The sequence below is a fragment of the Rhinolophus sinicus genome, chromosome X (genome assembly GCF_036562045.2).
Source record: "Rhinolophus sinicus isolate RSC01 chromosome X, ASM3656204v1, whole genome shotgun sequence".
Taxonomy (NCBI): Eukaryota; Metazoa; Chordata; class Mammalia; order Chiroptera; family Rhinolophidae; genus Rhinolophus; species Rhinolophus sinicus.
In genome coordinates, this window is record NC_133768.1 from 61434240 (window position 1) to 61450546 (window position 16307).

General features: G+C 35.5%; 1 protein-coding gene across 4 annotated transcripts in view; it reads left to right on the top strand.

Moving 5' to 3' along the window:
- Positions 1-16307, top strand: part of FAM133A (family with sequence similarity 133 member A) — a 52663-nt gene that overhangs the window by 11655 nt on the left and 24701 nt on the right. The gene's annotated exons all lie outside the window — the stretch shown is intronic.

Here is a 16307-nt window from a genome sequence, read left to right on the forward strand (position 1 = left end):
GATAATCTATGTAAATTACTTATCAGATACATAAAAGCTCAATAAGTATTTATTATTATTATTCCATTCATAGAACCACGTGGGGTATATGAGATATAAAACTGAAAGCAACCAAGGAACAAAACAAACAAAGAAACAAAAACTCACAGACATAGACAATAGTTTAGTAGTTGCTAGAAGGTAAGGGGGGAAGAGGGTGGTAGATGAGGGTAAAGGGAGTCAAATATATGGTGATGGAAGGAGAACTGACTCTGGGTGGTGAACATACAATGTGATATATAGATGATGTATTACAGAATTGTACACTTGAAACCTATGTAATTGTACTAACCATTATCACCCCCAATAAATTTTAGTAAAAAAAAAAAAAAAACAAAAAAAAAAAACAGGATAATGATAGGAACTGTTTCCATAAGGCAGTTATATAAGAATTAAGGAGATAATCTATGTAAATTATTTATCAGATGCATGAAAGCTCAATAAGTGTTGTCTGTTACTATTATTATACCATTCACAGGGCCACATAGGGATTCCTATCCCATTTAAATATGATCTAGGGCCAAGGCTAATGAGCTTAATTAGCTTCAGTTGTTGCGCTTTATATGCACACCATCCCTTTCAACTTCGAAAAGAAGTTGGATTTGCCTTGTGATCTAAAGTCACATTTTGTTGTTAAGGTGAGTACTAATATCCTTGGTTTAGTTATTCTCCAGTGTGGCAGGCTTTTCAATTAAATTATATGGTTACCATGTAGTAAAGACGAATGCTTCAGCAAATCTAGTATTAATGCTTTTAAGATGAAGATAGCTAACACTTCACTGTTTTCTTAACTCCTCAATGAAAGAGAAGTTGAGAAAGTTGTATCATTACTGACTACAAGTGAGTAAATGGACAGGATGTCAAATGAATTCATTGCTGGTTTTAGTTATCATCAGAAAATCTGCTTAATACAGAGGAGGAACAAGAAGTGGAGCCACAAGTTCTCCAGGTTCATTACTTTGTTTTAGTGACTCTCTTAAAACAGTTGTAACCAAAATTTCAAAATTATAATATTGAGCAGGTTTGTCTGTCTTCTTTTATAACCAGTGCTTGTCTATCTGAAAGATTAATTAAGCATTCTCTGTTTAGAAGTAACCAAGTGTTCTAATTCTCACAATTTCATTACCTGGTATCATGAGAATGTGTCTTGCCTTGTCTAGAAGAAAGATTAAAAATGACAAAGGCAAAATTACATAAATTATTAGACTAAATGTTTAATCTGCTTGCAATAGCCTCCAAATTGTTCCCCAACTTCTAATGTATGTTATACAGAGTTCTTTGAAAAATCTTCCTGGGAGACAAAAAAAGGAAAAGGAAAATCTTCCTGAAAACACTTATAGCCCTGCTCTAATCCCAAGATATTAGTGATACTTCACTGTCTGGAATCAGGCCTGTATATATAAGTATAAGCTGTGTCTTTTACCCTCTAGTGACCTTGGGCAAATTTCTCAACTCTCTGTGTCTCAGTTTTCTCATCTGTAAAATGAGGATAATAATAGTACCTACTTCACAGAGACATGGTGAGCTTTAAATAACATAATACATGCAAAACGCTTAGAACATGGTGAGTGTTCAATCAGTGTGTTGTAACTTCCTTACTAGATTTATTTTATCCAATGGAATACAGTTCTTTAGCTCTTCATTTCCTTTGGGGCTTATTTAGTCAGGCTACATTGCATTTTGTATGCTTTTTTCATAGACATTATAACAGAGCCACACTGGTCATTTCTTACACACACACATTCTTTTCCTAAGTATATTTTAAATTTCCCTAGGACAGGGACCGAGATATTTTCTCATATATAACCCTCTGTCCTTGCACAGATTATTGCTCTGCACAAAACACACTTATTAGTGGTATTAAACTAACTTCTTGAACTAATGAACTGGCTTCCTGTTAGCAGGACTGCTTTTGTTTGCTGCTGAAGTTTTTTTTTTTTTTTTTTTTTTTTTTTTAGCCTTTAATTACATCCCACTTTTATTTAACAATTGTTCCCTTAAATGTGCCAAATTTACTGATGCATAATTGCCATACAGCAAATCACATTAGTTTATACAATTTTCAATATTTAAAGAATTCGTGTTTTAGCAACCAACTTCTAAATAGGAGTACCTCACACACGTTATTAATAGCTAGGAGGCCATGCAGCGTCTTCAGAAGAAAAAATTCTAGAATCTAATGAGGATCCATATTTAATATTAAGTTAAAATGTGTGTTTACTTTCCCCCTCTGTTTAATTAATGCAGTCAGCCCTCGGTATCTGCAGGTTCTGCATCGGCAGATTCAACCCATCTGCAGATTCAACCAACCATGGATCAAAAATATTTCAAAAAACAATCCTGAAAATTCCAAACAGCAAAACGTGAATTTACCATTCGCCAAAGCACTATGCTGAATCCGCGTGAATGAAGTGATGTGTAGGAATAGCCTGCTGTAGCCTATATGCAGACATAAGTTTTATGCAAATACCATGACATTTTATATAAAGGACCTTAGCACCTGGATTTTGGTATCCTGGGGGAAGATGGGGCTGGAACCGATCTCCCGCAGATACTGAAGAACTGTATTTTCTTTCAGAAGACAAAATTTTCAGAAAATTGCCCCGACCAGCGGGGCATTCAACAGGGACCGAAGGGAGACACCCTGAAAAGAGAAAATAGGAGGCGCGAAGAAATGGAGGCAAGACAAAATTCTGATCAAGCCTCAAAATTTTTATTGTAGCTACAAGCTTATATGGGTTAGGGTAAACTGGGCGGGGAGTGAATGAGGAAGGAGAGAGCGGAATGAGGAAGGGGCTTTACTTATCAGAGACGTGACCTTTTAAGGGCAAACTGACGGTTCCAGGAATTAGGTCATGTGCTGCCGGATAGCATAGTTTCTCAGAGTCAGGCTCCTACAGAAAATAATGATGTGAAGATTGCTTTACAAACAATAGGCTTTTAAAGGAAAACATCTCCATTCAATAAATTGTACTCTGGTATATCATAAAAATGGATACTCATAAAGTTTCAGTTAAATAAGATGAGATAATTTTGAAAAGGCTACTAGGAGAACCAGATTATTATTTTGTTGTTATGAGAGTCTTGATGTTTGAATTAAGCACCATCTATATGTCACATTGAATTTTCCTTTCTTTCAAAGTATTAAAAACCAAATTCCCCAATTTCTTTATTATTTTGTCGGCTAGTCAAGGGTTTTTTGTTTTGTTTTTGTTTTTTTAACACAAAAAACAGCTATTTAATCATTTAAGTGTTTGGGAAAATGCTGGAAACCAGAGCTTGAGAACATATCTGCCTTGATAACTGAAAACAAGAGTGGTTCTACACAGTAGAGTGTCAAATCAGAAAGGCAAGTTGCAAAACAGTATCTTTAGTATGATCTCAGCTCTATTAAAAGTACAGTTGTATATATGGGGTGTGCATGTGTGTGTGTTCACATTATCAAAAAGTCTGAAAATATACACACCAAACTAATGTAATTAGATGGAAAGCAAAGCTTGAACATTGTATATTCTATTCGGAAGCATTTTTTGAATTTTTAAACAATGAGTGTGTATTATTTTTATAACTATAAAAGGGACAAATAAGGCAACAATGAAATTGTTTGAACAAAGTTTGGGTTGTTATTTAGTCAAGTAAGATTTATGCAGAGGGTTTGAGTACTGTCCCATTTACTGTCTTTTCAAAGCAGGGACTATCTTTTGCTTGAGCAGCACTCATACAGCCTGGTCTGAGGTATTCTCATACATTGGTACCTTGCAAAATGCACCATTTGTCAGCCAGTTCATGCTTTATTCTGATAGATATTTGAAGCCTTTATGCAAAGTTACTCCCAAACCATGGGACACTAAAACATTATCAGAGGCAGCACTGCCCTCCTCTCCATTATGTTCACAATCTAAGTAAACTTTTCTTTCATTTGAATAGTTTCCTTTCCTCTTATTTTGAAACTTGTATCATTTTTCCTATTAACTTGTACAGCTATCTTTTGTTTTCAGTTTTTTTTAGTTTTCAATTACAGTTGACATACAATATTATATTAGTTTCAGGTGTACAAAATAGTGATTAGGCATTCATATAACTTATGAAGTGATCCCCCCATTAAGTCTGGTACCCATCTGACACCATACATAGTTATTACAATATTACTGACTGTATTCCGTATGCTGTACAGCTACTTCCTAATGAGGAAAATAACTCTTGCTTCTAAAAGCTCATGTTGCCTAGAAAATGGAGATCGTGAGTAGATCAACCATTCTTCTGCAAAGTTTATTTTTACTTTTGTGGGAAAAACTTAAGCCAATTCCTATAAATATCTATTTAGATTTTGTGATATCCTTTCTTCCTGTGGTTTTGTGATAATTTGAAGAAATTTCAGGCCATAAAATGTTGCTTGATTATAAAATCACGAGGCAAATTGCATTTTTCTGCAAATGATGTGTACATAATTTAGCTGCAAATGGACGTTTGCTTCTAAGATTACAATATGCTTACTAAGAGTTTCTGTTTAATCCAGTAAAAGTCATATTCTTACTAGACTGTAATTTGAAATCACTGGACCAAAGTCATTCTAAAATAATTTTTAAAATTAGTGGGATGTCCATTTCAGAGAGACAGTTATGACAACTGACAAAGTAGTCTAGTAACTATTCCCTTCTATACTCTGTTGCATTTCTACTGTCATTTCACTACTTCAGGCAACTGTCATTTCCCATCTGGATCATTTACCTCATTCTCTTCATTTATCTCCTACCTCAAGCTCTCTTGCTCCCCTTCTAGCCTAATATTCTGCTGTGAAATCAACCTTTCTAAAATGCCATTTTCAACATGTCACACCCTTCTTGAAAATCTGCACTGAATCCTCATTGAAAGGCAGAATGGACACCATCTGGAAAAAGAACAGCATCTTTGAAGTCTGACAGACTATAATTGAATCTTGGTCATACCATGCAGTCTTTGGTAAGCACTTTTATAGAACTTAGATTTCAGAGTCAAACATGCCCACATTTGCCACTTGCTAGCTGTATGGCTTTGAAAACTTACTTAATCTCACTAATGTACAGTCTCCTTATTTAGTGACATGTGGAAAATAATATACAACTTTTCCAATTAGGACTTTTTAATTATAAGCAACATACATCAACTCTGGCTATCTTACTCAAAATTTAATTGATTGGAGAAATAACAGGGTCTTACAGAATCTGAGAGGCTAGTGAGTCAGGTCTGGAAACAGGCAGGAACTGAAGTGTCTCTGGATACCTAGGAAGCAGAAAACACAGCTAGGGCCTCATAACCAGAATAGTCTAATCATGATGTTAAGGGTGAGATGAACTGGAACATCAGTCATCTTCAATTTAATTTCTTGCCCCTCACTATGGAAGGGTGAGGGCTCTAGTTGTAGTCCCATTGGTCTCTTCTCAAAAGAAAATCAGAGTGCCATGAGAATGTGGAAATGGATGCCCAATATCCAGCAAATGCCCAATATGCATGTAAACAAGTGCCCACTATGCATGTAAACCACAGGTCACATAGTAGGTGCTCAGGAAATGGCTATTTTAACAAGATAAAGCCTGGGCAGCTTAACCAGGCATTCATGACCACTCGCTTTCTGGCCTCAACCTACCTTTTCAAATTTAATTTTCTTCCAAATTATCTGCACAAACCCTGAATTCTCATCTCTGTCCTTCTCACTTAGTCCGTTTTCCCTGCCTGAAATGCTCTCAGCCTCTTTTACTTCTTAATAGCCAACTTATCTCTACTAAAGCTCAGTTAGCTCTTTTTCTGATCCCTGAATCACTCATTTTCTCTTTTCTCATTTTTTCTTAATCATGGACTGCTTCTTGAAATCCTTTTGAATGGCAGCCTTGTGTTGTCTAACCCTTCATGTGTCTTATTTATTTCTCCCAGCTGGAGAAGAGATACCATGTATCATATATTTCTTTGTTTCCTTGATGACACTTAACCCAGTGTTATGCACCTAGTAGGCGCTCATAAACTTATGATAAATGAATGCAAGAAATGTTATTCATTTAAATCAACATTAATTTAATGATTGCCTACTGTATACTTAGCACTGTGGTAATTCTTTTGAAAGTACAGAAAATAAAACCTTGAAAGTTGCCTTTGATGTAGCTTATAGTATAATTTAGGAGAGAAAAAAATCAAATCATGAAGCACCCCAGGAGCAATTATAGTAATACGCAAAAAATATCATGTGAAAATGTTATATATTGGTGCTAGGGCTTTACAAAGACATAAAAAGCAGGAAATCACTACATATTAATAATATATGTGAGGTACAAACAGATTGCCTTGTCTGGGATGAAAGGTTTACGTTGGAAAAGAATAAGAGATGGTATTGGAGAACATAGAGTTGGAGAAGACTTTGAAAGGGAATTTTGTAATTTTAGATTTAATATAACGAGGAATAGCAATAGTTTGTTTAAATAAAGTCCATCTACACAAAGAAACACTAATCTGCTGTCCACAGTGATGAACATTTTTTTACTTAGAAAGGTGATCAAAATATAGCATCCCGTCATGAAAGCAGGTTATAAAATATTATGTATATAAATTTATTTTTTACATAAAAGGGATAAATGCACATTAAAATATATGAAATTATGACCAACAAGGTATTAACTATGCTTACATGTAGATGGAATATTCCACAGTTGCTTTTTGTTTAAAATTTTTTTCAGCAGGTAATTTTTCTTGCAAGAAAAAAATACATATGTATATGTATAGCTAAAGATACTATAGGTTTTCAAGGACAGTAGTGATGTGAAAAATAGTGATTGAGGTAGATTGCTTTAGCATCTGTATATAAGGACCTAAAATCAGCAAGACATGCTAAGATGCTTGATTAGATAATGGAAAGGGCAAATTTAAGAGATGCTTTGGAGAAAAATTAGTTTGACTAAGTTTCTAATTTAATATGGAGATAAAAGTAGTGAGACTGAAAGCGACACTGAAGTTATGAGAAATACAGAATAGATATAAGTGCCACTGTCAGTTATGGGAAAATTGAGAAGGAAAGCTTATTGAGGTAGGAGGTGGAGATGAGGAGGTGGTTAACTTTTGCAGGGTGTAGTATGACAACTGGATATATGAGATTAGAACTGGAAAAAGGCAGTCAGGGCTAGAGATATAGGCTTGTGATTCATTGGTGTGTAAGGAGTATTAGTGTAGATAAACTATGAAAATTACTACGTATAGTAGTCCTAAAGAAAGCTAAGTAGGGGTCTTAAAAGAAGCCCACCAAATTCTTACATTTATTATATCCCTGTGTGTTTTTAATAGATTTATTGAAATATACATACTACAAAATTCACTTTTATGAGTGTATAATTCAATGATTAATAAATTTATAGAGTTGTGCAACCATCACCCCGCATACAATTCAGTTGTAAAATTTTTTCTATCATTCCAAAAAGTCCTCTGGTGCCCATTAGCAGTTAGTTAATCCTTGCTCCCACGCCTAGGCTTAAACAAATACTCTTCAGTTTTCCATCTCTATAAATTTGCCTTTTCTGTACATTTCGTAAAAGTGCGTAGAATCCTACAGTATGTGGTCCATTGTGTGTAGCTTCTTTCACTGAGCATAATGTGTTTGAGATGTATCCGTGTTGTAGCATGTATCAATAGCTTGTTCCTTTTAATTGATTAACAGCAATCTATTATATAGATATATTATGTTTTGTTCATCTATTTACTACGTGCTAGACATTTGGATTTTTTTTTATGTTTTTTTTTTGTTTTTTTTTTGCTATTATGGGTAATGCTACTATGAATATTTATACACATGTCTCTGTGTGGACATAAATTTTCATTTCTCAGGGTTAGACTCCTAGGAATAAAATTGCTGTTATATGGTACATTTGTTTAACTTGTTAAGAAACAGCCAAAATATTTTCCAAGGTAGCTGTCTCCTGTTACTTCGCCACCAGCAATGCACACAAGTGATCCACTTTTCCATATCCTCCTTAACACTTAGTATCATTTGCCTTTTTGATTATAGCCATTCGAATGGATAAGTAGTAATTTCTTGTTGGGATTTTGATTTACATTTCCCTAATGACCAATGATGTTGTATATCTTTTCATATCCTTTTTAAGCCAGTTATACATTTTCTTTGATGAAATGTCTATTCAAATCATTTGCTCATTTTTAATTGAGTTTTTTCTCTCCCTAGTAATTACTGACTTGTGAGAGTTATTCAACTACTCTGTATACAAGCCATTTATAAGATCTATGATTTGCAAATACTTTCTTCTAGTCTGAGGCATGGAGTTTTATTTTCCTATTGTGATTTTTGAGAAGTAAAAGTTGATCAAGTCCAATATATCATTTTGCTTGGATTATGCTTTCAATATTCTAAGAACTCTCTGCCCTACCTGATGTCATGAAAATGTTCACCTATATTTTCTCCTAGAAGTTTTGTAGTTTCAGCTCCTAAATTTGGGTCTGTGATCCATTGTGAGTTAATTTTTTGTATATGGTGTAAAGTAAGGGTCTAATTTCTTTATTATTATTATTATTATTATTTTAACATGGATATCCACTTGTCCCAGCACCATTTTTTGAAAATACTATCCTTTTCCCCCATTGAATTGTCTTGGTACCTTTGTGGGAAATAAATTGACCATAAATGTAAGGTTCTATTTCTGAGTTCTCAGTTGTGTTCCACATATGTATATGCCTATCTTTGTGCCAATACAACACTGTCTTGATTAACTGTGTGCCTTTCTTAAGTTTTGAAATTGAAGTGTGAGTCTTCCAATTTTGTTCCACTTTTTCAAGTTTGTTTCTGCTATTCCTTTTTTTTTTTTAATTTTATTTTATTAAATTTATTGGGGTGACAATTGTTAGTAAAATTACATAGATTTCAGGTGTACAATTCTGTATTACATCATCTATAAATTCCATTGTGTGTTCATCACCCAGAGTCAGTTCTCCTTCCATCACCATATATTCGATCCCCCTTTGTTTCTGCTATTCTGATCCATATAAATTTTAGGATCACCTTGTCAATGTCAATTTCTGCAAAGAAGCCAGGTGGGATTTTGATAGAGGTTGCATTTAGTCTATCCATTGATTTGGGGAGAATGGCCATCTTGATAATATTGAGCCTTCCAATCTGAGAGCAAGGACTATCTCTCTGTTTATTTAGATATTCTTTAATTTTTCTCAGCAATGTTTTGTGGTTTTCAGTGTATAAATCCTTACAGAACCTCTGAGCTGAATGAACTGGGGCGGGGGGTGGAATGTGAAGCAGTTCCAGAGCCTAATGTCACACATTCCTACTCTTTGTACCCCAAGGTCAGTGATTTTTCAAGAATAAACTCTTAGATGGATGTATGGTTTTGATCAAATTCCAAAGTGTTGAAATGGTTGCTTTTGTTAACTTCGTGCAGGTTTATAGTACTTTGGGGGGAGATTTCCTGATCTCCTCATCCAGCCTTAGCTAGAAGTTCTATTATACCATGAGTGTATTTTTGTGAGAATTTGTGTTCTAGGCACTGCTAACTCCAAAAGCCCAGTAATAGAAGCTATGCCAATTCAATAAAAAAAAAATGCTAAACTACTTGTCTTATAAATACAAAACATATAGATTACTGAATAATTTTTTGCATTGCATTAATTTTGTATTTAGAGTTGTGATGAAACAGTGACTGTGATTGACTACAAATTCAAAGAAACAAACAGATATGTTACGTACCTCTTATGTATTTGATGCCACAGGTAATAACAGATCATTATTGCTGCCCTAAAGAGATTCTCCATGTAATATCAGTCTAAACTAACTGAAATGCAACATTGATAGTCAAGTGTGCATCACTTTTGAACTCAGATTCTGTGTAATCATCGGCCTATTCAGAATCTTTGCTTGGATGTCGAACAGACATCTCGAAATTAACATGTCCAAAAGCAAATTTGCTCACCCACCCTTTACTACTAATCTTTAGGGAGGCCCATCTCAATAAATGATAACCTCTGTCTTCCAGATTCCAGACACTTGGTATTCATCCTCGATTCCTTTTCTCCCTTCCCCATATCCAATCAGTCACTGAATCCGCTTGTTTCTACCTGCGAAATAGTGTCTCATATCTGCCCATTTGTCTCCTACTCTAGTGCCAGTATCCTAGTCCAGACCATCTTCATTTACTGCCACCATCCCATTCCAAGCTATCGTACCTGGACTACTACCTAACCCATCGCCCTGTATTTTTTCATAGCATGCTAACATCATTTCTCCATACAAGGGTCAAGGTGGTCTTTTAACAATGAAAATATTGAAATTTATGGGCAAAAAATTATTTTAAAAAGAGATACTTTAGACATAATAGGGGTACCTTTCTTCTCTCCTCATACCCTAGCCCCATGTTGTAAACAGAATACCAAAGACACAAAAACTGGATTACCAACTTGCAAACTTACTAGACATAATCATTTTAAAGGAAACTTACACCTTCAAAAGAGAGAGAGAGATGGACAATGGGAAATGTTGTGAAATAGTGCACTATTTCCAAGGTTTTTGCAGAAAATAATCACACTTATTTGGGTTTAGTTTGATATTTTCATTACATTTTTTTTGTTAAAAAAATGAAAATATGATCACATCGCTTCCCTGCTTAAAATTTTCAGTGGCTCCACACTTGCTGTACAGTATGATGCTCAGTTAAGGGTGTTGTTCAAGAGCCATGGCATTCTAGCCCCAAGCTAGTCCCAGTAGCTGTCATCTCTCACTTAGATTAGCATTCCTTCTGCATGTGGTCATACTTATTGCTGATTTATTTTCCACACAGTAGAGTGATTTTTCTTTTCTCTCTTTCTCCTTTATTTTTGAGAGTGATTTTTCTAAAATGCAGATGTGAGCATGTCTCTCTCCTCTGTTCAAAACTCTTCCCATGGCTTTTTGGACAAAGTTCAAAATATTTTATATTGCTTACAGTGTCCTTCATGATCATACTCTTGCCCTTTTCTCCAGTATTATCCTGTGCCACCATCACCATTAGTCATTACTCTCCAGTCATGTTGGCCTATCGTTTCTTTTATTTTTTAAACATTGAAGGAATTCTTTTTAACTTTATTGGGGAATATTGGGGAACAGTGTGTCTCTCCAGGGCCCATCAACTCCAAGTAGTTGTCCTTTAGTCTAGTTGTGGAGGGCACAGCTCAGCTCCAAGTCCAGTCGCTGTTTTCAATCTTAGTTGCAGGGGGCGCAGCCCATCATCCCATGCGGGAATTGAACCGGCAACTTTGTGGTTGAGAGCTCACACTCTAACCAGCTGAGCCATCTGGCTGCCCCTCCGGCAGTTCAGTGGCAGCTTGTTGTCTTCAATCTAGTTGTGGAGGGCACAGCGCACTGGCCCATGTGGGAATCAAAACGGCAACCCTGTGGCCTATTGTTTCTTGAAGGAGTCAAGCTCATTACTACCTCAGCACCTTAACATATGCTTTCCTTCTGCCTTGGATAGACTCCCATCCCCTTTACCTGACTAATGACTATTTATCTTTTAAAGAGAGGTCTTCCCTGATTCTGTAGACTAAGTACTGCTTATGTGCTGCCATCAAACCTTATACATTTTTATAGCACTAGTATAATATCAACTATGTACTTATTTGTGAATTGTTTAATATTAGCATTGCTAAAATCTATGTGGTTAGGGACCATGAGTGTATTGTAATGTTACCAACAATTTCTAGCACAGTGCTGGGTACATAGTAAGCACTCAGTAAATATTGGTTGAATGGATGAATGAACATGCCATGGAAATGTAAGGAAGAAATAAATTATTTCCTATTAGGAGGATGTGAAAAGTCAGAGATTAAAGGGAAGTTATCATGGGCAAAGGAAACATGTTTATTTAAAATCAAAGAGTTGGGAACAGTCTTGGAATATTTGAGGAATAGTAAGGTATTTTCTGTGGCTGAAGCACAGGGATCTTAGTGATAGATGGAGGAAGGGCAGAGAATAAGAGGAAGAGAGTTAAGGGAAAGTGAGGTTGGAGAAGCAGGTTGAGGCCAGGGTCTTTCTGCCAAACCAAGGAATTCAAATTTAATTAAATAAAGATTAGGGAATCAGGTTTGTTTTGTTTTTCTAAGGAAAATAACTAGACTTGCCACTGTGGAAGATGGACTGGACAGAGAAAAAAGTTAAGAAAAATATGTATGTATATGTGTACGGCCTACCTGGTGTGCAGCATTTGCATAAAAATCTGTATTATTTATAGGACCCTCCTAAAATCTTGTGTGTGTATGTGTGTGTGTGTGTGTGTGTGTGTAATGTCACTGAGATATACTTTTATTTCAAGGTTTGCTTTGATATTTTTGTTAGACAGGGTCGTAGATTCTCCCTTTATGCCCCATGTCATATATTTAGAATCATTCAGTATATAGTCTCTTCATATTGGCTTTTTCCCCTTAGTAATATCCATTTAAGTTACCTTCATGTCTTTTCAAGGCTGGATAGCTCATTTCTTTTTAGTGCTGCATAGTATTCCAAAGTTTGGATGCACCACAGTTTATTTATTCATTCATATTTTGATGGACATCATGATTGCTTCCAAATTTTGGCAATTATGAATAAAGCTGCTATAAACATCCATGTGCAGGTGTTTGTGTGGACATAGGTTTTCAACGCCTTTGGATATATACCAAGGAACATGATTGCTGGATCGTATGGTGAGAGTATGTTTAGTTTTGTAAGAAACCATCAAAATGTCTTCCAAAGTGGATGTACCCACCACTTTTCACATTCCCACCAACAATGTATGAGAGTTCATGTTGCTCCACATCCTGGCCAACATTTGGTGTTGTCGGTGTTCTGCATTTTGGCCATTCTAATAGGTATATAGTGGTGTCTTGTTGCTGTTTTAATTTGCATTTCCCTAACGAAATTTGATGTTGAGCATCATTTCACATACTTATTTGCCATCTTTATCGAATGTCTTTTAACACAGAAAAATGTTTTGAAAATATTCTCTAATTGCCATAATGTAATTATTGCTTATAGTGTAAAAATTCTGCCATGAAACTTTTACTATTAGAATATAGTACAGTATAGATATCATACTGAATATTCTTAAGAGCTCTTTAAAAATGTATTGCTTATACTTGCAAAATTCCAAGTGCCTTGTACAATTAATACAATGGAGTCAGAAATTCAAACTGAAATTAAGAAAAATTAAAAGCCACAGGGAAGTAAGCCACCTGTAAAATTAACCCGAGAGACTGCTTATATGATTTGATTTGAAAACACCCAAAATTTTGGCTGAGTTGCAGGGAGGTCATGAATAGAATGAGATCATAAATTGGAAAGGTGAAATCTAATCGTTTAACAATAAACTTAATTATCAGAAAGAAAAGTACTATTTTAGGGAAAATCAGAGAGCTAGCTGTAAGTATCCAGCAATGTCTAAGAAAGAGAGTGCCCCAATTAGCAGATTGGAATACACAAGTCCCCAATCCAGTGTTGGAGACGGGTAGTAGATCAAATGAAAATTGAGGCAGTAATCATTAAGAATATCTACTGACTCCATTTTAAAATAATTCTAGCCTCATCATAGTAATTTCTGATTATAATTTGGTTTTATATGTGTGTTATTTAATAGATTCAGTATGCTGGTTATCAAACTGAACATCCCTGTGTTTGCAATATTTTCCATTATAAACAAATAGATGGGCATTCTGATTTATACTTGCTATTTTGTGACTTTAGTTACTTTGAATTATACTCCCTAATCCTAGGCACACTGACAGAATAGTACATACTGAATACATGGAAAAAGTCTCTATGGAAGGGAATGTGGGTGACATTATCCATCCATTTGCAATCAATGAAACAATGAGGGGTTGATACAGCAGAATATGCTTATTTTTCCTATTCTTTGTATTGTTTCTTGTTGAAATTTCCCCTATGGCAATGGTGTTCAGACTTTAATTTATACCATAATAATCTGAGGAAATTGTTAAAATTACAAATTTCTAGGTCTCATTCCCAGATATTCTGATACACTTGGTCTTGGATGGAGCACAGAAATCTGCATTTTTTAAAAAACACCTTATATAGTTCTGATCGTGAGTGATACTGGACTATACCTTGAGCAGCACTGTTCTGTGGAGAACTTCTCTCTCTTTAAATAAGTCTGTGGTTCTTTAAGTGTTCATTCACTACTGAGCAGCATTTCATAAGTTAGTGTTAGGTTTCTGTTAATTGGCTAAATTGATAACACCATAACCAATACCAGGCCTCTAGTTGGTCAGCACTGTGCATGCAAATCACAGAGGGCACTGAGGAAGTAGATGTCTACTTTACAAGGATAATAGATTTGAGGTAGGACTAAGGGAATACAAAATGGCTACAAGCCTCACGGGTTATGCGCTTGGAGGTGAAGGACAGAAAATAAAATCCTCTGAGTAGGCCATCCCTGTTCAGAAGCAGAAGCAAATAGGTAAGTGGTAATGCCAAATAGTGGCCTAGGCGATATTACCTCCCCTCCCCAATCTCCATTGTCTACCATAGCCACCACAAATAAAACTAAGTGAAACTAATGTACTTCCTAGGGAAGTGAAAATGTAAGTCCCTAATGTTCTCTAAGAACCAGATTGCTACCCTTAAACTTCTCTTATGTAGAAATTGTCAATCTTTATCCGGAAATGAGCACCTATTTAATTGAGAGGGTGCAATTGGAAGAGGATTCAGGAGATGGGGGGAGGGGAAAGTAAGAGCCAGGAATCAGTTGAGGGGGGTACAGGTGACCATTAGAACCAAGAAATGGTGGAACTAAGATGTGAATCCATGGGACTCTGATATCTTTATACTTCTTTATTAGATTATTCTAACATTAGTGCGCTTAAGAGTCATCTGAAGGCTGTGGTAAAAATATAAGTTCATGACTGCATAAGTTATGATTTAGTAGGTCTTTTATAGAGTCTGAAAGTCTATATTTTTAACAGGTATCATAGATGGCTTTGATGCATATGGTCGGTGGACACTCTTTGAGAAACATTTTCTCAGAGAACTAGTTCTCAAACTTTTTGGTTTCAGGATTCCTTTATATATTACAAATTACTGAGGACCCCAAAGAGTATTTTTTCATGTGGTGAATAATATCTGAGAAAAGGTTTTAGTATAAAAACTAAAACTGAAAAGTGTTTAAAATATTTGAAAATACCAATAAGACCATTACATTTTAACTAGATAACATTTTATGAAAAGTAACTATATTTTCCAAATTAAAAATATTTATTGAGCAGAGATGTAGTATTTTACATTTTAAAATATCTTTATTGCTGACTTAGTTTAAATTCTCATAGCTGCTTCTACATCCAATCTGTTGTGATCTGATGTTTTGGTTGAAGTATATGAAGAAAATCAGGCCTCACACAAATAACGTAGTTGGAACATGGAGAAGTTTGCAGACTTCCTGAAAGGATCTTGAAGCCCACCATGGGTCCTGGGACCACACTTCGAGTTACTGTCTCAGAGTAATATCTGTTATTGCTATCACAAAGGTCTATGTTGGTCAGTCTAGGTTGGTCATCAAAGTGCAGGTACACCAGGGAAGGCAGAAAATAAACGTATTCCGTGGATTATTTTGGATTGTTAAATTATTTCATACAGTTTACCCCAATATAGCTCTCTTGTTAATTTAATTTGTAGATTTGAAAGCACTATGGAAATATAAAATTGGAATCCTGGTGTTGGGGCAGAATTTTGTTTCAAGAAATTTGGTTTCATGGGGTTTCCAGATGCTCAGACTGTGGAGCGTGGTGACTGGTGCAAGAGAGATGGAGGTGGGTGTGGCAGTGGAAGACAGGTTGGGAGGGTCCCAGGAGCTGCAAGGCTTACGTGAAACTGCAAGGCAGCAGCGCAATCGCAAAGTACAGCTGCACCCCCATTTCGAAAACACTCCTACAGGTTGTACCTCTGACTCTTTATCCTTGTTGACCTGCCGTTGTTTTTCTTCGTGTATTTTTTGCTCTGAATGGTTTGCCTGATACCTAAATTAAAAAGTTGGTTTCTGGAGTGGATTCTGAAAATGACTACAAACTTCTTGAACAAAGAAGACAGATGGGAAGGGAACGGATTTCAAAACGGAAGAATTTCAGACTCTAAGGGACCTTCCTTTTATGTTATACATTACTCATTTGGAGGACTATATTAAATGTGTAATGATCTCACCCATGCATAACTAAGCTAAGTTCTGAAAACGAAACTCTGATTCATGTTTTAAAAACTTTTTAAACATCTGATGGCTTTA